Source organism: Taudactylus pleione, unplaced genomic scaffold, assembly GCF_031769625.1.
Source record: "Taudactylus pleione unplaced genomic scaffold, aTauple2 ptg000134l, whole genome shotgun sequence".
Classification (NCBI taxonomy): Eukaryota; Metazoa; Chordata; class Amphibia; order Anura; family Myobatrachidae; genus Taudactylus; species Taudactylus pleione.
This window is the reverse complement of record NW_028284536.1, coordinates 4691509-4715000: the sequence shown is the minus strand read 5'-3', so window position 1 is coordinate 4715000 and position 23492 is coordinate 4691509. Positions and strand designations below refer to the sequence as shown.

The 23492-nt window shown below is 35.0% G+C and overlaps 6 non-coding genes across 6 annotated transcripts; all 6 read left to right on the top strand.

Annotated features, from left to right (window-relative positions):
* Positions 1–2485: 2485 nt before the first annotated feature.
* Positions 2486–2559, top strand: TRNAN-GUU (transfer RNA asparagine (anticodon GUU)). Its single transcript has one exon. It is a non-coding gene; the product is annotated as a tRNA-Asn (tRNA).
* Positions 2560–11848: 9289 nt separating this feature from the next.
* Positions 11849–11922, top strand: TRNAN-GUU (transfer RNA asparagine (anticodon GUU)). Its single transcript has one exon. It is a non-coding gene; the product is annotated as a tRNA-Asn (tRNA).
* Positions 11923–17464: 5542 nt separating this feature from the next.
* TRNAN-GUU (transfer RNA asparagine (anticodon GUU)) lies at positions 17465–17538 on the top strand. Its single transcript has one exon. It is a non-coding gene; the product is annotated as a tRNA-Asn (tRNA).
* Positions 17539–19339: 1801 nt separating this feature from the next.
* TRNAN-GUU (transfer RNA asparagine (anticodon GUU)) lies at positions 19340–19413 on the top strand. The gene has a single exon. It is a non-coding gene; the product is annotated as a tRNA-Asn (tRNA).
* Positions 19414–20277: 864 nt separating this feature from the next.
* Positions 20278–20351, top strand: TRNAN-GUU (transfer RNA asparagine (anticodon GUU)). The gene has a single exon. It is a non-coding gene; the product is annotated as a tRNA-Asn (tRNA).
* Positions 20352–23089: 2738 nt separating this feature from the next.
* TRNAN-GUU (transfer RNA asparagine (anticodon GUU)) lies at positions 23090–23163 on the top strand. Its single transcript has one exon. It is a non-coding gene; the product is annotated as a tRNA-Asn (tRNA).
* Positions 23164–23492: the final 329 nt, after the last annotated feature.

The window sequence follows — 23492 nt, the reverse complement described above, 5'->3', positions numbered from 1 at the left end:
AAACCAGGTGTTATCTTATCAGTACAAAGGTAAGGAATTAAGAAAAACTTTTTGAGGTTTGAAGATTTTTCTTACAAAATCATTATCTTTTTGCATCACCAAAGTGTAAGCTGGAAAGATGATTTTGATAAATTACTTGTTAGAACACCTGATTTGCTCTTCTGCAGTCAATGTAGTTTGTTTTTCTCAATAACCATAGAAGTAATAGGGTAAATTAAAGACATTATGTGGATTATTTGCTACAGCACTTCTGTCAAAATACGATTAAAATGAGTTAAGATGATAATGGATTTTCTACTATAAGCAAAGACCAAAAAAGTCAAAATACCAATCCCAATTTTAGATTTCATAAATGAAAATAGCACATAGCAGAGGATGGTTTCGATCCATCGACCTCTGGGTTATGGGCCCAGCACGCTTCTGCTGCGCCACTCTGCTGCTCATGGAAGTGCTTAGAACTCAAGAAGGGTTGATTCATCACAAGAACATGGCAATGTGTTCCTTTTAATTAACGAAAAATCCTAAAATAACTGTCCAGATTAGAGACTTTATAAACTTTGGCAAGGAAACTTTCCAGATCAATGTTTCTTAGCTGTTGTTTGTTTATGTCTCATACAGGGTCTCTGTGGTGCAATTGGTTAGCGCGTTCAGCTGTTAACTGGAATGTTGGTGGTTCAGTCCCACCCAGGGACGAGAATATTCTATTAGCCAAATTTTGGGGAATTTCAGGTAGAGAAGTCAACATGTCAAACTACCTATTTTATGTTAGGGTTCAAGACTTTCTCTGAAACAATTATCTCTAAAGTGAGTTTAATTTGATTTAAGCCAATTTATTCAACAATTAGAAAATACCTGAAGGTTAATGTTGTTCCTGGTGACATCTAATCAGCAGAATGCAACCTAGCAGCATTTTTAAGTGAAAGCCTGTGTTATGTTATAACCAGGTGTTATCTTATCAGTACAAAGTTAAGGAATTAAGAAAAACTTTATGAAGTTTGAAGATTTTTCTTACAAAATCATTGTCTTATTGCATCACCAAAGTGTAAGCTGGAAAGATGATTTTGATAAATTACTTGTTTGAACACCTGATTTGCTCTTCTGGAGTCAATGTAGTTTGTTTTTCTCAATAACCATAGAAGTAATAGGGTAAAGTAAAGACATTATGTGGATTTTTTGCTACAGCACTTTTGTCAAAATACGATTTAAATGAGTTAAGATGATAATGGATTTTCTACTATAAGCAAAGACCAAAAAAGTCAAAATAGCAATCCCAATTTTAGATTTGATAAATGAAAATAGCACATAGCAGAGGATGGTTTCGATCCAACGACCTCTGGGTTATGGGCCCAGCTCGCTTCCGCTGCGCCACTCTGCTGCTCATGGAAGTGCTTAGAACTCAAGAAGGGTTGATTCATCACAAGAACATGGCAATGTGTTCCTTTTAATTAATGAAAAATCCTAAAATAACTGTCCAGATTAGAGACTTTATAAACTTTGGCAAGGAAACTTTCCAGATCAATGTTTCTTAGCTGTTGTTTGTTTATGTCTCATATAGGGTCTCTGTGGCACAATTGGTTAGCACGTTCGGCTGTTAATTGAAATATTGGTGGTTCAATCCCACCAAGGGATGAAAATCTTCTATTCGTCAAATTTTGGGGATTTTTAGGTAGAGAAGTCAACATGTCAAACTACCTATTTTATGGTAGGGTTCAAGACTTTCTCTGAAACAATTATCTCTAAAGTGAGTTTAATTTGATTTAAGCCAATTTATTCAACATTTAGAAAATACCTGAAGGTTAATGTTGTTCCTGGTGATATCTAATCAGCAGAATGCAACCTAGCAGCATTTTTAAGTGGAAGCCTGTGTTATGTTAAAACCAGGTGTTATCTTATCAGTACAAAGGTAAGGAATTAAGAAAAACTTTTTGAAGTGTGAAGATTTTTCTTACAAAATCATTGTCTTATTGCATCACCAAAGTGTAAGCTGGAAAGATGATTTTGATAAATTACTTGTTAGATCACCTGATTTGCTCTTCTGGAGTCAATGTAGTTTGTTTTTCTCAATAACCATAGAAGTAATAGGGTAAATTAAAGACATTATGTGGATTTTTTGCTACAGCACTTCTGTCAAAATACGATTAAAATGAGTTAAGATGATAATGGATTTTCTACTATAAGCAAAGACCAAAAAAGTCAAAATACCAATCCCAATTTTAGATTTGATAAATGAAATAGCACAGGATGGTTTCGATCCAACGACCTCTGGGTTATGGGTCCAGCACGCTTACACTGCGCCACTCTGCTGCTCATGGAAGTGCTTAAAACTCAAGAAGGGTTGATTCATCACAAGAACATGGCAATGTGTTCCTTTTAATTAGCGAAAAATCCTAAAATAACTGTCCAGATTAGAGACTTTATAAACTTTGGCAAGGAAACTTTCCAGATCAATGTTTATTAGCTGTTGTTAGTTTATGTCTCACATAGGGTCTCTGTGGCGCAATTGGTTAGTGCGTTCGGCTGTTAACCGGAAGGTTGGTGGTTCAATCCCACCCAGGGACGAGAATCTTCTATTAGTCAAATTTTGGGGAATTTTAGGTAGAGAAGTCAACATGTCTAACTACCTATTTTATGGTAGGGTTCAAGACTTTCTCTGAAACAATTATCTCTAAAGTGAGTTTAATTTGATTTAAGCCAATTTATTCAACAATTAGAAAATACCTGAAGGTTAATGTTGTTCCTGGTGATATCTAATCAGCAGAATGCAACCTAGCAGCATTTTTAAGTGAAAGCCTGTGTTATGTTATAACCAGGTGTTATCTTATCAGTACAAAGGTAAGGAATTAAGAAAAACTTTTTGAAGTGTGAAGATTTTTCTTACAAAATCATTGTCTTATTGCATCACCAAAGTGTAAGCTGGAAAGATGATTTTGATAAATTACTTGTTTGAACACCTGATTTGCTCTTCTGGAGTCAATGTAGTTTGTTTTTCTCAATAACCATAGAAGTAATAGGGTAAATTAAAGACATTATGTGGATTTTTTGCTACAGCACTTCTGTCAAAATACGAATTAAATGAGTTAAGATGATAATGGATTTTCTACTATAAGCAAAGACCAAAAAAGTAAAAATAGGAATCCCAATTTTAGATTTGATAAATAAAAATAGCACATAGCAGAGGATGGTTTCGATCCAACGACCTCTGGGTTATGGGCCCAGCACGCTTCCGCTGCGCCACTCTGCTGCTCATGGAAGTGCTTAGAACTCAAGAAGGGTTGATTCATCACAAGAACATGGCAATGTGTTCCTTTTAATTAATGAAAAATCCTAAAATAACTGTCCAGATTAGAGACTTTATAAACTTTGGTAAGGAAACTTTCCAGATCAATGTTTCTTAGCTGTTGTTTGTTTATGTCTCATATAGGGTCTCTGTGGCACAATTGGTTAGCACGTTCGGCTGTTAATTGGAATATTGGTGGTTCAATCCCACCCAGGGACGAAAATCTTCTCTTAGTCAAATTTTGGGGATTTTTAGGTAGAGAAGTCAACAAGTCAAACTACCTATTTTATGGTAGGGTTCAAGACTTTCTCTGAAACAATTATCTCTAAAGTGAGTTTAATTTGATTTAAGCCAATTTATTCAACATTTAGAAAATACCTGAAGGTTAATGTTGTTCCTGGTGATATCTAATCAGCAGAATGCAACCTAGCAGCATTTTTAAGTGGAAGCCTGTGTTATGTTAAAACCAGGTGTTATCTTATCAGTACAAAGGTAAGGAATTAAGAAAAACTTTTTGAAGTTTGAAGATTTTTCTTACAAAATCATTGTCTTTTTGCATCACCAAAGTGTAAGCTGGAAAGATGATTTTGATAAATTACTTGTTAGAACACCTGATTTGCTCTTCTGGAGTCAATGTAGTTTGTTTTTCTCAATAACCATAGAAGTAATAGGGTAAATTAAAGACATTATGTGGATTTTTTGCTACAGCACTTCTGTCAAAATACGATTTAAATGAGTTAAGATGATAATGGATTTTCTACTATAAGCAAAGAACAAAAAAGTCAAAATAGCAATCCCAATTTTAAATTTGATGAATGAAAATAGCACATAGCAGAGGATGGTTTCGATCCAACGACCTCTGGGTTATGGGCCCAGCACGCTTCCGCTGCGCCACTCTGCTGCTCATGGAAGTGCTTAGAACTCAAGAAGGGTTGATTCATCACAAGAACGTGGCAATGTGTTCCTTTTAATTAATGAAAAATCCTAAAATAACTGTCCAGATTAGAGACTTTATAAACTTTGGCAAGGAAACTCTCCAGATCAATGTTTCTTAGCTGTTGTTAGTTTATGTCTCACATAGGGTCTCTGTGGTGCAATTGGTTAGCGCGTTCGGCTGTTAACCGGAAGGTTAGTGGTTCAATTCCACCCAGGGACGAGAATCTTCTATTAGTCAAATTTTGGGGAATTTTAGGTAGAGAAGTCAACATGTCAAACTACCTATTTTATGGTAGTCTTCAAGACTTTCTCTGAAACAATTATCTCTAAAGTGAGTTTAATTTGATTTAAGCCAATTTATTCAACATTTAGAAAATACCTGAAGGTTAATGTTGTTCCTGGTGATATCTAATCAGCATAATGCAACCTAGCAGCATTTTTAAGTGGAAGCCTGTGTTATGTTAAAACCAGGTGTTATCTTATCAGTACAAAGGTAAGGAATTAAGAAAAACTTTTTGAAGTGTGAAGATTTTTCTTACAAAATCATTGTCTTATTGCATCACCAAAGTGTAAGCTGGAAAGATGATTTTGATAAATTACTTGTTAGAACACCTGATTTGCTCTTCTGGAGTCAATGTAGTTTGTTTTTCTCAATAACCATAGAAGTAATAGGGTAAAGTAAAGACATTATGTGGATTTTTTGCTACAGCACTTCTGTCAAAATACGAATTAAATGAGTTAAGATGATAATGGATTTTCTACTATAAGCAAAGACCAAAAAAGTCAAAATAGCATTCCCAATTTTAGATTTGATAAATGAAAATAGCAGATAGCAGAGGATGTTTTTGATCCAACGACCTCTGGGTTATGGGCCCAGCACGCTTCCGCTGCGCCACTCTGCTGCTCATGGAAGTGCTTAGAACTCAAGATGGGTTGATTCATCACAAGAACATGGCAATGTGTTCCTTTTAATTAATGAAAAATCCTAAAATAACTGTCCAGATTAGAGACTTTATAAACTTTGGTAAGGAAACTTTCCAGATCATTGTTTCTTAGCTGTTGTTTGTTTATGTCTCATATAGGGTCTCTGTGGCACAATTGGTTAGCACGTTCGGCTGTTAATTGGAATATTGGTGGTTCAATCCCACCCAGGGATGAAAATCTTCTATTAGTCAAATTTTGGGGATTTTTAGGTAGAGAAGTCAACATGTCAAACTACCTATTTTATGGTAGGGTTCAAGACTTTCTCTGAAACAATTATCTCTAAAGTGAGTTTAATTTGATTTAAGCCAATTTATTCAACATTTAGAAAATACCTGAAGGTTAATGTTGTTCCTGGTGATATCTAATCAGCAGAATGCAACCTAGCAGCATTTTTAAGTGGAAGCCTGTGTTATGTTAAAACCAGGTGTTATCTTATCAGTACAAAGGTAAGGAATTAAGAAAAACTTTTTGAAGTTTGAAGATTTTTCTTACAAAATCATTGTCTTTTTGCATCACCAAAGTGTAAGCTGGAAAGATGATTTTGATAAATTACTTGTTAGAACACCTGATTTGCTCTTCTGGAGTCAATGTAGTTTGTTTTTCTCAATAACCATAGAAGTAATAGGGTAAATTAAAGACATTATGTGGATTTTTTGCTACAGCACTTCTGTCAAAATACGATTTAAATGAGTTAAGATGATAATGGATTTTCTACTATAAGCAAAGAACAAAAAAGTCAAAATAGCAATCCCAATTTTAAATTTGATGAATGAAAATAGCACATAGCAGAGGATGGTTTCGATCCAACGACCTCTGGGTTATGGGCCCAGCACGCTTACGCTGCGCCACTCTGCTGCTCATGGAAGTGCTTAGAACTCAAGAAGGGTTGATTCATCACAAGAACGTGGCAATGTGTTCCTTTTAATTAATGAAAAATCCTAAAATAACTGTCCAGATTAGAGACTTTATAAACTTTGGTAAGGAAACTTTCCAGATCAATGTTTCTTAGCTGTTGTTTGTTTATGTCTCATATAGGGTCTCTGTGTCACAATTGGTTAGCACATTCGGCTGTTAATTGGAATATTGGTGGTTGAATCCCACCCAGGGATGAAAATCTTCTATTAGTCAAATTTTGGGGATTTTTAGGTAGAGAAGTCAACATGTCAAACTACCTATTTTATGGTAGGGTTCAAGACTTTCTCTGAAACAATTATCTCTAAAGTGAGTTTAATTTGATTTAAGCCAATTTATTCAACATTTAGAAAATACCTGAAGGTTAATGTTGTTCCTGGTGATATCTAATCAGCAGAATGCAACCTAGCAGCATTTTTAAGTGGAAGCCTGTGTTATGTTAAAACCAGGTGTTATCTTATCAGTACAAAGGTAAGGAATTAAGAAAAACTTTTTGAAGTGTGAAGATTTTTCTTACAAAATCATTGTCTTATTGCATCACCAAAGTGTAAGCTGGAAAGATGATTTTGATAAATTACTTGTTAGATCACCTGATTTGCTCTTCTGGAGTCAATGTAGTTTGTTTTTCTCAATAACCATAGAAGTAATAGGGTAAATTAAAGACATTATGTGGATTTTTTGCTACAGCACTTCTGTCAAAATACGATTAAAATGAGTTAAGATGATAATGGATTTTCTACTATAAGCAAAGACCAAAAAAGTCAAAATACCAATCCCAATTTTAGATTTGATAAATGAAATAGCACAGGATGGTTTCGATCCAACGACCTCTGGGTTATGGGTCCAGCACGCTTACACTGCGCCACTCTGCTGCTCATGGAAGTGCTTAAAACTCAAGAAGGGTTGATTCATCACAAGAACATGGCAATGTGTTCCTTTTAATTAGCGAAAAATCCTAAAATAACTGTCCAGATTAGAGACTTTATAAACTTTGGCAAGGAAACTTTCCAGATCAATGTTTATTAGCTGTTGTTAGTTTATGTCTCACATAGGGTCTCTGTGGCTCAATTGGTTAGTGCGTTCGGCTGTTAACCGGAAGGTTGGTGGTTCAATCCCACCCAGGGACGAGAATCTTCTATTAGTCAAATTTTGGGGAATTTTAGGTAGAGAAGTCAACATGTCTAACTACCTATTTTATGGTAGGGTTCAAGACTTTCTCTGAAACAATTATCTCTAAAGTGAGTTTAATTTGATTTAAGCCAATTTATTCAACAATTAGAAAATACCTGAAGGTTAATGTTGTTCCTGGTGATATCTAATCAGCAGAATGCAACCTAGCAGCATTTTTAAGTGAAAGCCTGTGTTATGTTATAACCAGGTGTTATCTTATCAGTACAAAGGTAAGGAATTAAGAAAAACTTTTTGAAGTGTGAAGATTTTTCTTACAAAATCATTGTCTTATTGCATCACCAAAGTGTAAGCTGGAAAGATGATTTTGATAAATTACTTGTTTGAACACCTGATTTGCTCTTCTGGAGTCAATGTAGTTTGTTTTTCTCAATAACCATAGAAGTAATAGGGTAAATTAAAGACATTATGTGGATTTTTTGCTACAGCACTTCTGTCAAAATACGAATTAAATGAGTTAAGATGATAATGGATTTTCTACTATAAGCAAAGACCAAAAAAGTCAAAATAGCAATCCCAATTTTAGATTTGATAAATAAAAATAGCACATAGCAGAGGATGGTTTCGATCCAACGACCTCTGGGTTATGGGCCCAGCACGCTTCCGCTGCGCCACTCTGCTGCTCATGGAAGTGCTTAGAACTCAAGAAGGGTTGATTCATCACAAGAACATGGCAATGTGTTCCTTTTAATTAATGAAAAATCCTAAAATAACTGTCCAGATTAGAGACTTTATAAACTTTGGTAAGGAAACTTTCCAGATCAATGTTTCTTAGCTGTTGTTTGTTTATGTCTCATATAGGGTCTCTGTGGCACAATTGGTTAGCACGTTCGGCTGTTAATTGGAATATTGGTGGTTCAATCCCACCCAGGGACGAAAATCTTCTATTAGTCAAATTTTGGGGATTTTTAGGTAGAGAAGTCAACAAGTCAAACTACCTATTTTATGGTAGGGTTCAAGACTTTCTCTGAAACAATTATCTCTAAAGTGAGTTTAATTTGATTTAAGCCAATTTATTCAACATTTAGAAAATACCTGAAGGTTAATGTTGTTCCTGGTGATATCTAATCAGCAGAATGCAACCTAGCAGCATTTTTAAGTGGAAGCCTGTGTTATGTTAAAACCAGGTGTTATCTTATCAGTACAAAGGTAAGGAATTAAGAAAAACTTTTTGAAGTTTGATGATTTTTCTTACAAAATCATTGTCTTTTTGCATCACCAAAGTGTAAGCTGGAAAGATGATTTTGATAAATTACTTGTTAGAACACCTGATTTGCTCTTCTGGAGTCAATGTAGTTTGTTTTTCTCAATAACCATAGAAGTAATAGGGTAAATTAAAGACATTATGTGGATTTTTTGCTACAGCACTTCTGTCAAAATACGATTTAAATGAGTTAAGATGATAATGGATTTTCTACTATAAGCAAAGAACAAAAAAGTCAAAATAGCAATCCCAATTTTAAATTTGATGAATGAAAATAGCACATAGCAGAGGATGGTTTCGATCCAACGACCTCTGGGTTATGGGCCCAGCACGCTTCCGCTGCGCCACTCTGCTGCTCATGGAAGTGCTTAGAACTCAAGAAGGGTTGATTCATCACAAGAACGTGGCAATGTGTTCCTTTTAATTAATGAAAAATCCTAAAATAACTGTCCAGATTAGAGACTTTATAAACTTTGGCAAGGAAACTCTCCAGATCAATGTTTCTTAGCTGTTGTTAGTTTATGTCTCACATAGGGTCTCTGTGGTGCAATTGGTTAGCGCGTTCGGCTGTTAACCGGAAGGTTAGTGGTTCAATTCCACCCAGGGACGAGAATCTTCTATTAGTCAAATTTTGGGGAATTTTAGGTAGAGAAGTCAACATGTCAAACTACCTATTTTATGGTAGTCTTCAAGACTTTCTCTGAAACAATTATCTCTAAAGTGAGTTTAATTTGATTTAAGCCAATTTATTCAACATTTAGAAAATACCTGAAGGTTAATGTTGTTCCTGGTGATATCTAATCAGCATAATGCAACCTAGCAGCATTTTTAAGTGGAAGCCTGTGTTATGTTAAAACCAGGTGTTATCTTATCAGTACAAAGGTAAGGAATTAAGAAAAACTTTTTGAAGTGTGAAGATTTTTCTTACAAAATCATTGTCTTATTGCATCACCAAAGTGTAAGCTGGAAAGATGATTTTGATAAATTACTTGTTAGAACACCTGATTTGCTCTTCTGGAGTCAATGTAGTTTGTTTTTCTCAATAACCATAGAAGTAATAGGGTAAAGTAAAGACATTATGTGGATTTTTTGCTACAGCACTTCTGTCAAAATACGAATTAAATGAGTTAAGATGATAATGGATTTTCTACTATAAGCAAAGACCAAAAAAGTCAAAATAGCATTCCCAATTTTAGATTTGATAAATGAAAATAGCAGATAGCAGAGGATGTTTTCGATCCAACGACCTCTGGGTTATGGGCCCAGCACGCTTCCGCTGCGCCACTCTGCTGCTCATGGAAGTGCTTAGAACTCAAGATGGGTTGATTCATCACAAGAACATGGCAATGTGTTCCTTTTAATTAATGAAAAATCCTAAAATAACTGTCCAGATTAGAGACTTTATAAACTTTGGTAAGGAAACTTTCCAGATCATTGTTTCTTAGCTGTTGTTTGTTTATGTCTCATATAGGGTCTCTGTGGCACAATTGGTTAGCACGTTCGGCTGTTAATTGGAATATTGGTGGTTCAATCCCACCCAGGGATGAAAATCTTCTATTAGTCAAATTTTGGGGATTTTTAGGTAGAGAAGTCAACATGTCAAACTACCTATTTTATGGTAGGGTTCAAGACTTTCTCTGAAACAATTATCTCTAAAGTGAGTTTAATTTGATTTAAGCCAATTTATTCAACATTTAGAAAATACCTGAAGGTTAATGTTGTTCCTGGTGATATCTAATCAGCAGAATGCAACCTAGCAGCATTTTTAAGTGGAAGCCTGTGTTATGTTAAAACCAGGTGTTATCTTATCAGTACAAAGGTAAGGAATTAAGAAAAACTTTTTGAAGTTTGAAGATTTTTCTTACAAAATCATTGTCTTTTTGCATCACCAAAGTGTAAGCTGGAAAGATGATTTTGATAAATTACTTGTTAGAACACCTGATTTGCTCTTCTGGAGTCAATGTAGTTTGTTTTTCTCAATAACCATAGAAGTAATAGGGTAAATTAAAGACATTATGTGGATTTTTTGCTACAGCACTTCTGTCAAAATACGATTTAAATGAGTTAAGATGATAATGGATTTTCTACTATAAGCAAAGAACAAAAAAGTCAAAATAGCAATCCCAATTTTAAATTTGATGAATGAAAATAGCACATAGCAGAGGATGGTTTCGATCCAACGACCTCTGGGTTATGGGCCCAGCACGCTTACGCTGCGCCACTCTGCTGCTCATGGAAGTGCTTAGAACTCAAGAAGGGTTGATTCATCACAAGAACGTGGCAATGTGTTCCTTTTAATTAATGAAAAATCCTAAAATAACTGTCCAGATTAGAGACTTTATAAACTTTGGTAAGGAAACTTTCCAGATCAATGTTTCTTAGCTGTTGTTTGTTTATGTCTCATATAGGGTCTCTGTGTCACAATTGGTTAGCACATTCGGCTGTTAATTGGAATATTGGTGGTTCAATCCCACCCAGGGATGAAAATCTTCTATTAGTCAAATTTTGGGGATTTTTAGGTAGAGAAGTCAACATGTCAAACTACCTATTTTATGGTAGGGTTCAAGACTTTCTCTGAAACAATTATCTCTAAAGTGAGTTTAATTTGATTTAAGCCAATTTATTCAACATTTAGAAAATACCTGAAGGTTAATGTTGTTCCTGGTGATATCTAATCAGCAGAATGCAACCTAGCAGCATTTTTAAGTGGAAGCCTGTGTTATGTTAAAACCAGGTGTTATCTTATCAGTACAAAGGTAAGGAATTAAGAAAAACTTTTTGAAGTGTGAAGATTTTTCTTACAAAATCATTGTCTTATTGCATCACCAAAGTGTAAGCTGGAAAGATGATTTTGATAAATTACTTGTTAGATCACCTGATTTGCTCTTCTGGAGTCAATGTAGTTTGTTTTTCTCAATAACCATAGAAGTAATAGGGTAAAGTAAAGACATTATGTGGATTTTTTGCTACAGCACTTCTGTCAAAATACGAATTAAATGAGTTAAGATGATAATGGATTTTCTACTATAAGCAAAGACCAAAAAAGTCAAAATAGCAATCCCAATTTTAGATTTGATAAATGAAAATAGCACATAGCAGAGGATGGTTTAGATCCATCGACCTCTGGGTTATGGGCCCAGCACGCTTCTGCTGCGCCACTCTGCTGCTCATGGAAATGCTTAGAACTCAAGAAGGGTTGATTCATCACAAGAACATGGCAATGTGTTCCTTTTAATTAGCGAAAAAATCCTAAAATAACTGTCCAGATTAGAGACTTTATAAACTTTGGCAAGGAAACTCTCCAGATCAATGTTTCTTAGCTGTTGTTAGTTTATGTCTCACATAGGGTCTCTGTGGCGCAATTGGTTAGCGCGTTCGGCTGTTAACCGGAAGGTTGGTGGTTCAATTCCACCCAGGGACGAGAATCTTCTATTAGTCAAATTTTGGGGAATTTTAGGTAGAGAAGTCAACATGTCAAACTACCTATTTTATGGTAGGGTTCAAGACTTTCTCTGAAACAATTATCTCTAAAGTGAGTTTAATTTGATTTAAGCCAATTTATTCAACATTTAGAAAATACCTGAAGGTTAATGTTGTTCCTGGTGATATCTAATCAGCATAATGCAACCTAGCAGCATTTTTAAGTGGAAGCCTGTGTTATGTTAAAACCAGGTGTTATCTTATCAGTACAAAGGTAAGGAATTAAGAAAAACTTTTTGAAGTTTGAAGATTTTTCTTACAAAATCATTGTCTTTTTGCATCACCAAAGTGTAAGCTGGAAAGATGATTTTGATAAATTACTTGTTAGAACACCTGATTTGCTCTTCTGGAGTCAATGTAGTTTGTTTTTCTCAATAACCATAGAAGTAATAGGGTAAAGTAAAGACATTATGTGGATTTTTTGCTACAGCACTTCTGTCAAAATACGAATTAAATGAGTTAAGATGATAATGGATTTTCTACTATAAGCAAAGACCAAAAAAGTCAAAATAGCATTCCCAATTTTAGATTTGATAAATGAAAATAGCACATAGCAGAGAATGGTTTCGATCCAACGACCTCTGGGTTATGGGCCCAGCACGCTTCCGCTGCGCCACTCTGCTGCTCATGGAAGTGATTAGAACTCAAGAAGGGTTGATTCATCACAAGAACATGGCAATGTGTTCCTGTTAATTAATGAAAAATCCTAAAATAACTGTCCAGATTAGAGACTTTATAAACTTTGGTAAGGAAACTTTCCAGATCAATGTTTCTTAGCTGTTGTTTGTTTATGTCTCATATAGGGTCTCTGTGGCACAATTGGTTAGCACGTTCGGCTGTTAATTGGAATATTGGTGGTTCAATCCCACCCAGGGACGAAAATCTTCTATTAGTCAAATTTTGGGGATTTTTATGTAGAGAAGTCACCATGTCAAACTACCTATTTTATGGTAGGGTTCAAGACTTTCTCTGAAACAATTATCTCTAACGTGAGTTTAATTTGATTTAAGCCAATTTATTCAACATTTAGAAAATACCTGAAGGTTAATGTTGTTCCTGGTGATATCTAATCAGCAGAATGCAACCTAGCAGCATTTTTAAGTGGAAGCCTGTGTTAAGTTAAAACCAGGTGTTATCTTATCAGTACAAAGGTCAGGAATTAAGAAAAACTTTTTGAAGTGTGAAGATTTTTCTTACAAAATCATTGTCTTATTGCATCACCAAAGTGTAAGCTGTAAAGATGATTTTGATAAATTACTTGTTAGATCACCTGATTTGCTCTTCTGGAGTCAATGTAGTTTGTTTTTCTCAATAACCATAGAAGTAATACGGTAAAGTAAAGACATTATGTGGATTTTTTGCTACAGCACTTCTGTCAAAATACGAATTAAATGAGTTAAGATGATAATGGATTTTCTACTATAAGCAAAGACCAAAAAAGTCAAAATAGCAATCCCAATTTTAGATTTGATAAATGAAAATAGCACATAGCAGAGGATGGTTTCGATCCATCGACCTCTGTGTTATGGGCCCAGCACGCTTCTGCTGCGCCACTCTGCTGCTCATGGAAATGCTTAGAACTCAAGAAGGGTTGATTCATCACAAGAACATGGCAATGTGTTCCTTTTAATTAGCGAAAAATCCTAAAATAACTGTCCAGATTAGAGACTTTATAAACTTTGGTAAGGAAACTTTCCAGATCAATGTTTCTTAGCTGTTGTTTGTTTATGTCTCATATAGGGTCTCTGTGGCACAATTGGTTAGCACGTTCGGCTGTTAATTGGAATATTGGTGGTTCAATCCCACCCAGGGACGAAAATCTTCTATTAGTCAAATTTTGGGGATTTTTAGGTAGAGAAGTCAACAAGTCAAACTACCTATTTTATGGTAGGGTTCAAGACTTTCTGTGAAACAATTATCTCTAAAGTGAGTTTAATTTGATTTAAGCCAATTTATTCAACATTTAGAAAATACCTGAAGGTTAATGTTGTTCCTGGTGATATCTAATCAGCAGAATGCAACCTAGCAGCATTTTTAAGTGGAAGCCTGTGTTATGTTAAAACCAGGTGTTATCTTATCAGTACAAAGGTAAGGAATTAAGAAAAACTTTTTGAAGTTTGAAGATTTTTCTTACAAAATCATTGTCTTTTTGCATCACCAAAGTGTAAGCTGGAAAGATGATTTTGATAAATTACTTGTTAGAACACCTGATTTGCTCTTCTGGAGTCAATGTAGTTTGTTTTTCTCAATAACCATAGAAGTAATAGGGTAAATTAAAGACATTATGTGGATTTTTTTGCTACAGCACTTCTGTCAAAATACGATTTAAATGAGTTAAGATGATAATGGATTTTCTACTATAAGCAAAGAACAAAAAAGTCAAAATAGCAATCCCAATTTTAAATATGAAAATAGCACATAGCAGAGGATGGTTTCGATCCAACGACCTCTGGGTTATGGGCCCAGCACGCTTCCGCTGCGCCACTCTGCTGCTCATGGAAGTGCTTAGAACTCAAGAAGGGTTGATTCATCACAAGAACGTGGCAATGTGTTCCTTTTAATTAATGAAAAATCATAAAATAACTGTCCAGATTAGAGACTTTATAAACTTTGGTAAGGAAACTTTCCAGATCAATGTTTCTTAGCTGTTGTTTGTTTATGTCTCATATAGGGTCTCTGTGGCACAATTGGTTAGCACGTTCGGCTGTTAATTGGAATATTGGTGGTTCAATCCCACCCAGGGACGAAAATCTTCTATTAGTCAAATTTTGGGGATTTTTATGTAGAGAAGTCACCATGTCAAACTACCTATTTTATGGTAGGGTTCAAGACTTTCTCTGAAACAATTATCTCTAAAGTGAGTTTAATTTGATTTAAGCCAATTTATTCAACATTTAGAAAATACCTGAAGGTTAATGTTGTTCCTGGTGATATCTAATCAGCATAATGCAACCTAGCAGCATTTTTAAGTGGAAGCCTGTGTTATGTTAAAACCAGGTGTTATCTTATCAGTACAAAGGTAAGGAATTAAGAAAAACTTTTTGAAGTGTGAAGATTTTTCTTACAAAATCATTGTCTTATTGCATCACCAAAGTGTAAGCTGTAAAGATGATTTTGATAAATTACTTGTTAGATCACCTGATTTGCTCTTCTGGAGTCAATGTAGTTTGTTTTTCTCAATAACCATAGAAGTAATAGGGTAAAGTAAAGACATTATGTGGATTTTTTGCTACAGCACTTCTGTCAAAATACGAATTAAATGAGTTAAGATGATAATGGATTTTCTACTATAAGCAAAGACCAAAAAAGTCAAAATAGCATTCCCAATTTTAGATTTGATAAATGAAAATAGCACATAGCAGAGGATGGTTTCGATCCAACGACCTCTGGGTTATGGGCCCAGCACGCTTCCGCTGCGCCACTCTGCTGCTCATGGAAGTGCTTAGAACTCAAGAAGGGTTAATTCATCACAAGAACATGGCAATGTGTTCCTTTTAATTAATGAAAAATCATAAAATAACTGTCCAGATTAGAGACTTTATAAACTTTGGTAAGGAAACTTTCCAGATCAATGTTTCTTAGCTGTTGTTTGTTTATGTCTCATATAGGGTCTCTGTGGCACAATTGGTTAGCACGTTCGGCTGTTAATTGGAATATTGGTGGTTCAATCCCACCCAGGGACGAAAATCTTCTATTAGTCAAATTTTGGGGATTTTTATGTAGAGAAGTCACCATGTCAAACTACCTATTTTATGGTAGGGTTCAAGACTTTCTCTGAAACAATTATCTCTAAAGTGAGTTTAATTTGATTTAAGCCAATTTATTCAACATTTAGAAAATACCTGAAGGTTAATGTTGTTCCTGGTGATATCTAATCAGCAGAATGCAACCTAGCAGCATTTTTAAGTGGAAGCCTGTGTTATGTTAAAACCAGGTGTTATCTTATCAGTACAAAGGTAAGGAATTAAGAAAAACTTTTTGAAGTGTGAAGATTTTTCTTACAAAATCATTGTCTTATTGCATCACCAAAGTGTAAGCTGTAAAGATGATTTTGATAAATTACTTGTTAGATCACCTGATTTGCTCTTCTGGAGTCAATGTAGTTTGTTTTTCTCAATAACCATAGAAGTAATACGGTAAAGTAAAGACATTATGTGGATTTTTTGCTACAGCACTTCTGTCAAAATACGAATTAAATGAGTTAAGATGATAATGGATTTTCTACTATAAGCAAAGACCAAAAAAGTCAAAATAGCAATCCCAATTTTAGATTTGATAAATGAAAATAGCACATAGCAGAGGATGGTTTCGATCCATCGACCTCTGTGTTATCGGCCCAGCACGCTTCCGCTGCGCCACTCTGCTGCTCATGGAAATGCTTAGAACTCAAGAAGTGTTGATTCATCACAAGAACATGGCAATGTGTTCCTTTTAATTAGCGAAAAATCCTAAAATAACTGTCCAGATTAGAGACTTTATAAACTTTGGTAAGGAAACTTTCCAGATCAATGTTTCTTAGCTGTTGTTTGTTTATGTCTCATATAGGGTCTCTGTGGCACAATTGGTTAGCACATTCGGCTGTTAATTGGAATATTGGTGGTTCAATCCCACCCAGGGACGAAAATCTTCTATTAGTCAAATTTTGGGGATTTTTATGTAGAGAAGTCACCATGTCAAACTAACTATTTTATGGTAGGGTTCAAGACTTTCTCTGAAACAATTATCTCTAAAGTGAGTTTAATTTGATTTAAGCCAATTTATTCAACATTTAGAAAATACCTGAAGGTTAATGTTGTTCCTGGTGATATCTAATCAGCAGAATGCAACCTAGCAGCATTTTTAAGTGGAAGCCTGTGTTATGTTAAAACCAGGTGTTATCTTATCAGTACAAAGGTAAGGAATTAAGAAAAACTTTTTGAAGTTTGAAGATTTTTCTTACAAAATCATTGTCTTTTTGCATCACCAAAGTGTAAGCTGGAAAGATGATTTTGATAAATTACTTGTTTGAACACCTGATTTGCTCTTCTGGAGTCAATGTAGTTTGTTTTTCTCAATAACCATAGAAGTAATAGGGTAAATTAAAGACATTATGTGGATTTTTTGCTACAGCACTTCTGTCAAAATACGATTTAAATGAGTTAAGATGATAATGGATTTTCTACTATAAGCAAAGACCAAAAAAGTCAAAATAGCAATCCCAATTTTAGATTTGATAAATGAAAATAGCACATAGCAGAGGATGGTTTCGATCCATCGACCTCTGGGTTATGGGCCCAGCACGCTTCCGCTGCGCCACTCTGCTGCTCATGGAAATGCTTAGAACTCAAGAAGGGTTGATTCATCACAAGAACATGGCAATGTGTTCCTTTTAATTAGCGAAAAATCCTAAAATAACTGTCCAGATTAGAGACTTTATAAACTTTGGCAAGGAAACTTTCCAGATCAATGTTTCTTAGCTGTTGTTAGTTTATGTCTCACATAGGGTCTCTGTGGCGCAATTGGTTAGCGCGTTCGGCTGTTAACCGGAAGGTTGGTGGTTCAATCCCACCCAGGGACGAGAATCTTCTATTAGTCAAATTTTGGGGAATTTTAAGTAGAGAAGTCAACATGTCTAACTACCTATTTTATGGTAGGGTTCAAGACTTTTTCTGAAACAATTATCTCTAAAGTGAGTTTAATTTGATTTAAGCCAATTTATTCAACAATTAGAAAATACCTGAAGGTTAATGTTGTTCCTGGAGATATCTAATCAGCAGAATGCAACCTAGCAGCATTTTTAAGTGAAAGCCTGTGTTATGTTATAACCAGGTGTTATCTTATCAGTACAAAGGTAAGGAATTAAGAAAAACTTTTTGAAGTTTGAAGATTTTTCTTACAAAATCATTGTCTTATTGCATCACCAAAGTGTAAGCTGGAAAGATGATTTTGATAAATTACTTGTTTGAACACCCGATTTGCTCCTCTGGAGTCAATGTAGTTTGTTTTTCTCAATAACCATAGAAGTAATAGGGTAAAGTAAAGACATTATGTGGATTTTTTGCTACAGCACTTCTGTCAAAATACGATTTAAATGAGTTAAGATGATAATGGATTTTCTACTATAAGCAAAGAACAAAAAAGTCAAAATAGCAATCCCAATTTTAAATTTGATAAATGAAAATAGCACATAGCAGAGGATGGTTTTGATCCAACGACCTCTGGGTTATGGGTCCAGCACGCTTCCGCTGCGCCACTCTGCTGCTCATGGAAGTGCTTAGAACTCAAGAAGGGTTGATTCATCACAAGAACGTGGCAATGTGTTCCTTTTAATTAATGAAAAATCCTAAAATAACTGTCCAGATTAGAGACTTTATAAACTTTGGTAAGGAAACTTTCCAGATCAATGTTTCTTAGCTGTTGTTTGTTTATGTCTCATATAGGGTCTCTGTGTCACAATTGGTTAGCACATTCGGCTGTTAACCGGAAGGTTGTTGGTTCAATCCCACCCAGGGACGAGAATCTTCTATTAGTCAAATTTTGGGGAATATTAGGTAGAGAAGTCAACATGTCAAACTACCTATTTTATGGTAGGGTTCAAGACTTTCTCTGAAACAATTATCTCTAAAGTGAGTTTAATTTGATTTAAGCCAATTTATTCAACATTTAGAAAATACCTGAAGGTTAATGTTGTTCCTGGTGATATCTAATCAGCAGAATGCAACCTAGCAGCATTTTTAAGTGGAAGCCTGTGTTATGTTAAAACCAGGTGTTATCTTATCAGTACAAAGGTAAGGAATTAAGAAAAACTTTTTGAAGTGTGAAGATTTTTCTTACAAAATCATTGTCTTATTGCATCACCAAAGTGTAAGCTGGAAAGATGATTTTGATAAATTACTTGTTAGATCACCTGATTTGCTCTTCTGGAGTCAATGTAGTTTGTTTTTCTCAATAACCATAGAAGTAATAGGGTAAAGTAAAGACATTATGTGGATTTTTAGCTACAGCACTTCTGTCAAAATACGAATTAAATGAGTTAAGATGATAATGGATTTTCTACTATAAGCAAAGACCAAAAAAGTCAAAATAGCAATCCCAATTTTAGATTTGATAAATGAAAATAGCACATAGCAGAGGATGGTTTCGATCCATCGACCTCTGGGTTATGGGCCCAGCACGCTTCTGCTGCGCCACTCTGCTGCTCATGGAAATGCTTAGAACTCAAGAAGGGTTGATTCATCACAAGAACATGGCAATGTGTTCCTTTTAATTAGCGAAAAAATCCTAAAATAACTGTCCAGATTAGAGACTTTATAAACTTTGGCAAGGAAACTCTCCAGATCAATGTTTCTTAGCTGTTGTTAGTTTATGTCTCACATAGGGTCTCTGTGGCGCAATTGGTTAGCGCGTTCGGCTGTTAACCGGAAGGTTGTTGGTTCAATCCCACCCAGGGACGAGAATCTTCTATTAGTCAAATTTTGGGGAATATTAGGTAGAGAAGTCAACATGTCAAACTACCTATTTTATGGTAGGGTTCAAGACTTTCTCTGAAACAATTATCTCTAAAGTGAGTTTAATTTGATTTAAGCCAATTTATTCAACATTTAGAAAATACCTGAAGGTTAATGTTGTTCCTGGTGATATCTAATCAGCAGAATGCAACCTAGCAGCATTTTTAAGTGGAAGCCTGTGTTATGTTAAAACCAGGTGTTATCTTATCAGTACAAAGGTAAGGAATTAAGAAAAACTTTTTGAAGTGTGAAGATTTTTCTTACAAAATCATTGTCTTATTGCATCACCAAAGTGTAAGCTGGAAAGATGATTTTGATAAATTACTTGTTAGATCACCTGATTTGCTCTTCTGGAGTCAATGTAGTTTGTTTTTCTCAATAACCATAGAAGTAATACGGTAAAGTAAAGACATTATGTGGATTTTTTGCTACAGCACTTCTGTCAAAATACGAATTAAATGAGTTAAGATGATAATGGATTTTCTACTATAAGCAAAGAACAAAAAAGTCAAAATAGCAATCCCAATTTTAAATTTGATAAATGAAAATAGCACATAGCAGAGGATGGTTTCGATCCAACGACCTCTGGGTTATGGGCCCAGCACGCTTCCGCTGCGCCACTCTGCTGCTCATGGAAGTGCTTAGAACTCAAGAAGGGTTGATTCATCACAAGAACGTGGCAATGTGTTCCTTTTAATTAGCGAAAAAATCCTAAAATAACTGTCCAGATTAGAGACTTTATAAACTTTGGCAAGGAAACTCTCCAGATCAATGTTTCTTAGCTGTTGTTAGTTTATGTCTCACATAGGGTCTCTGTGGCGCAATTGGTTAGCGCGTTCGGCTGTTAACCGGAAGGTTGGTGGTTCAATCCCACCCAGGGACGAGAATCTTCTATTAGTCAAATTTTGGGGAATTTTAGGTAGAGAAGTCAACATGTCAAACTACCTATTTTATGGTAGGGTTCAAGACTTTCTCTGAAACAATTATCTCTAAAGTGAGTTTAATTTGATTTAAGCCAATTTATTCAACATTTAGAAAATACCTGAAGGTTAATGTTGTTCCTGGTGATATCTAATCAGCACAATGCAACCTAGCAGCATTTTTAAGTGGAAGCCTGTGTTATGTTAAAACCAGGTGTTATCTTATCAGTACAAAGGTAAGGAATTAAGAAAAACTTTTTGAAGTGTGAAGATTTTTCTTACAAAATCATTGTCTTATTGCATCACCAAAGTGTAAGCTGGAAAGATGATTTTGATAAATTACTTGTTAGAACACCTGATTTGCTCTTCTGGAGTCAATGTAGTTTGTTTTTCTCAATAACCATAGAAGTAATAGGGTAAAGTAAAGACATTATGTGGATTTTTTGCTACAGCACTTCTGTCAAAATACGAATTAAATGAGTTAAGATGATAATGGATTTTCTTCTATAAGCAAAGACCAAAAAAGTCAAAATAGCATTCCCAATTTTAGATTTGATAAATGAAAATAGCAGATAGCAGAGGATGGTTTCGATCCAACGACCTCTGGGTTATGGGCCCAGCACGCTTCCGCTGCGCCACTCTGCTGCTCATGGAAGTGCTTAGAACTCAAGATGGGTTGATTCATCACAAGAACATGGCAATGTGTTCCTTTTAATTAATGAAAAATCCTAAAATAACTGTCCACATTAGAGACTTTATAAACTTTGGTAAGGAAACTTTCCAGATCATTGTTTCTTAGCTGTTGTTTGTTTATGTCTCATATAGGGTCTCTGTGGCACAATTGGTTAGCACGTTCGGCTGTTAATTGGAATATTGGTGGTTCAATCCCACCCAGGGATGAAAATCTTCTATTAGTCAAATTTTGGGGATTTTTAGGTAGAGAAGTCAACATGTCAAACTACCTATTTTATGGTAGGGTTCAAGACTTTCTCTGAAACAATTATCTCTAAAGTGAGTTTAATTTGATTTAAGCCAATTTATTCAACATTTAGAAAATACCTGAAGGTTAATGTTGTTCCTGGTGATATCTAATCAGCAGAATGCAACCTAGCAGCATTTTTAAGTGGAAGCCTGTGTTATGTTAAAACCAGGTTTTATCTTATCAGTACAAAGGTAAGGAATTAAGAAAAACTTTTTGAAGTGTGAAGATTTTTCTTACAAAATCATTGTCTTATTGCATCACCAAAGTGTAAGCTGGAAAGATGATTTTGATAAATTACTTGTTAGATCACCTGATTTGCTCTTCTGGAGTCAATGTAGTTTGTTTTTCTCAATAACCATAGAAGTAATACGGTAAAGTAAAGACATTATGTGGATTTTTTGCTACAGCACTTCTGTCAAAATACGAATTAAATGAGTTAAGATGATAATGGATTTTCTACTATAAGCAAAGACCAAAAAAGTCAAAATAGCAATCCCAATTTTAGATTTGATAAATGAAAATAGCACATAGCAGAGGATGGTTTCGATCCAATGACCTCTGGGTTATGGGCCCAGCACGCTTCCGCTGCGCCACTCTGCTGCTCATGGAAGTGCTTAGAACTCAAGAAGGGTTGATTCATCACAAGAACATGGCAATGTGTTCCTTTTAATTAATGAAAAATCCTAAAATAACTGTCCAGATTAGAGACTTTATAAACTTTGGTAAGGAAACTTTCCAGATCAATGTTTCTTATCTGTTGTTTGTTTATGTCTCATATAGGGTCTCTGTGGCACAATTGGTTAGCACGTTCGGCTGTTAATTGGAATATTGGTGGTTCAATCCCACCCAGGGACGAAAATCTTCTATTAGTCAAATTTTGGGGATTTTTAGGTAGAGAAGTCAACAAGTCAAACTACCTATTTTATTGTAGAGTTCAAGACTTTCTCTGAAACAATTATCTCTAAAGTGAGTTTAATTTGATTTAAGCCAATTTATTCAACATTTAGAAAATACCTGAAGGTTAATGTTGTTCCTGGTGATATCTAATCAGCAGAATGCAACCTAGCAGCATTTTTAAGTGGAAGCCTGTGTTATGTTAAAACCAGGTGTTATCTTATCAGTACAAAGGTAAGGAATTAAGAAAAACTTTTTGAAGTTTGAAGATTTTTCTTACAAAATCATTGTCTTTTTGCATCACCAAAGTGTAAGCTGGAAAGATGATTTTGATAAATTACTTGTTAGAACACCTGATTTGCTCTTCTGGAGTCAATGTAGTTTGTTTTTCTCAATAACCATAGAAGTAATAGGGTAAAGTAAAGACATTATGTGGATTTTTTGCTACAGCACTTCTGTCAAAATACGAATTAAATGAGTTAAGATGATAATGGATTTTCTACTATAAGCAAAGACCAAAAAAGTCAAAATAGCAATCCCAATTTTAGATTTGATAAATGAAAATAGCACATAGCAGAGGATGGTTTCGATCCATCGACCTCTGGGTTATGGGCCCAGCACGCTTCCGCTGCGCCACTCTGCTGCTCATGGAAGTGCTTAGAACTCAAGAAGGGTTGATTCATCACAAGAACGTGGCAATGTGTTCCTTTTAATTAGCGAAAAAATCCTAAAATAACTGTCCAGATTAGAGACTTTGTAAACTTTTTCAAGGAAACTCTCCAGATCAATGTTTCTTAGCTGTTGTTAGTTTATGTCTCACATAGGGTCTCTGTGGCGCAATTGGTTAGCGCGTTCGGCTGTTAACCTGAAGGTTGGTGGTTCAATCCCACCCAGGGACGAGAATCTTCTATTAGTCAAATTTTGGGGAATTTTAGGTAGAGAAGTCAACATGTCAAACTACCTATTTTATGGTAGGGTTCAAGACTTTCTCTGAAACAATTATCTCTAAAGTGAGTTTAATTTGATTTAAGCCAATTTATTCAACATTTAGAAAATACCTGAAGGTTAATGTTGTTCCTGGTGATATCTAATCAGCAGAATGCAACCTAGCAGCATTTTTAAGTGGAAGCCTGTGTTATGTTAAAACCAGGTGTTATCTTATCAGTACAAATGTAAGGAATTAAGAAAAACTTTTTGAAGTGTGAAGATTTTTCTTACAAAATCATTG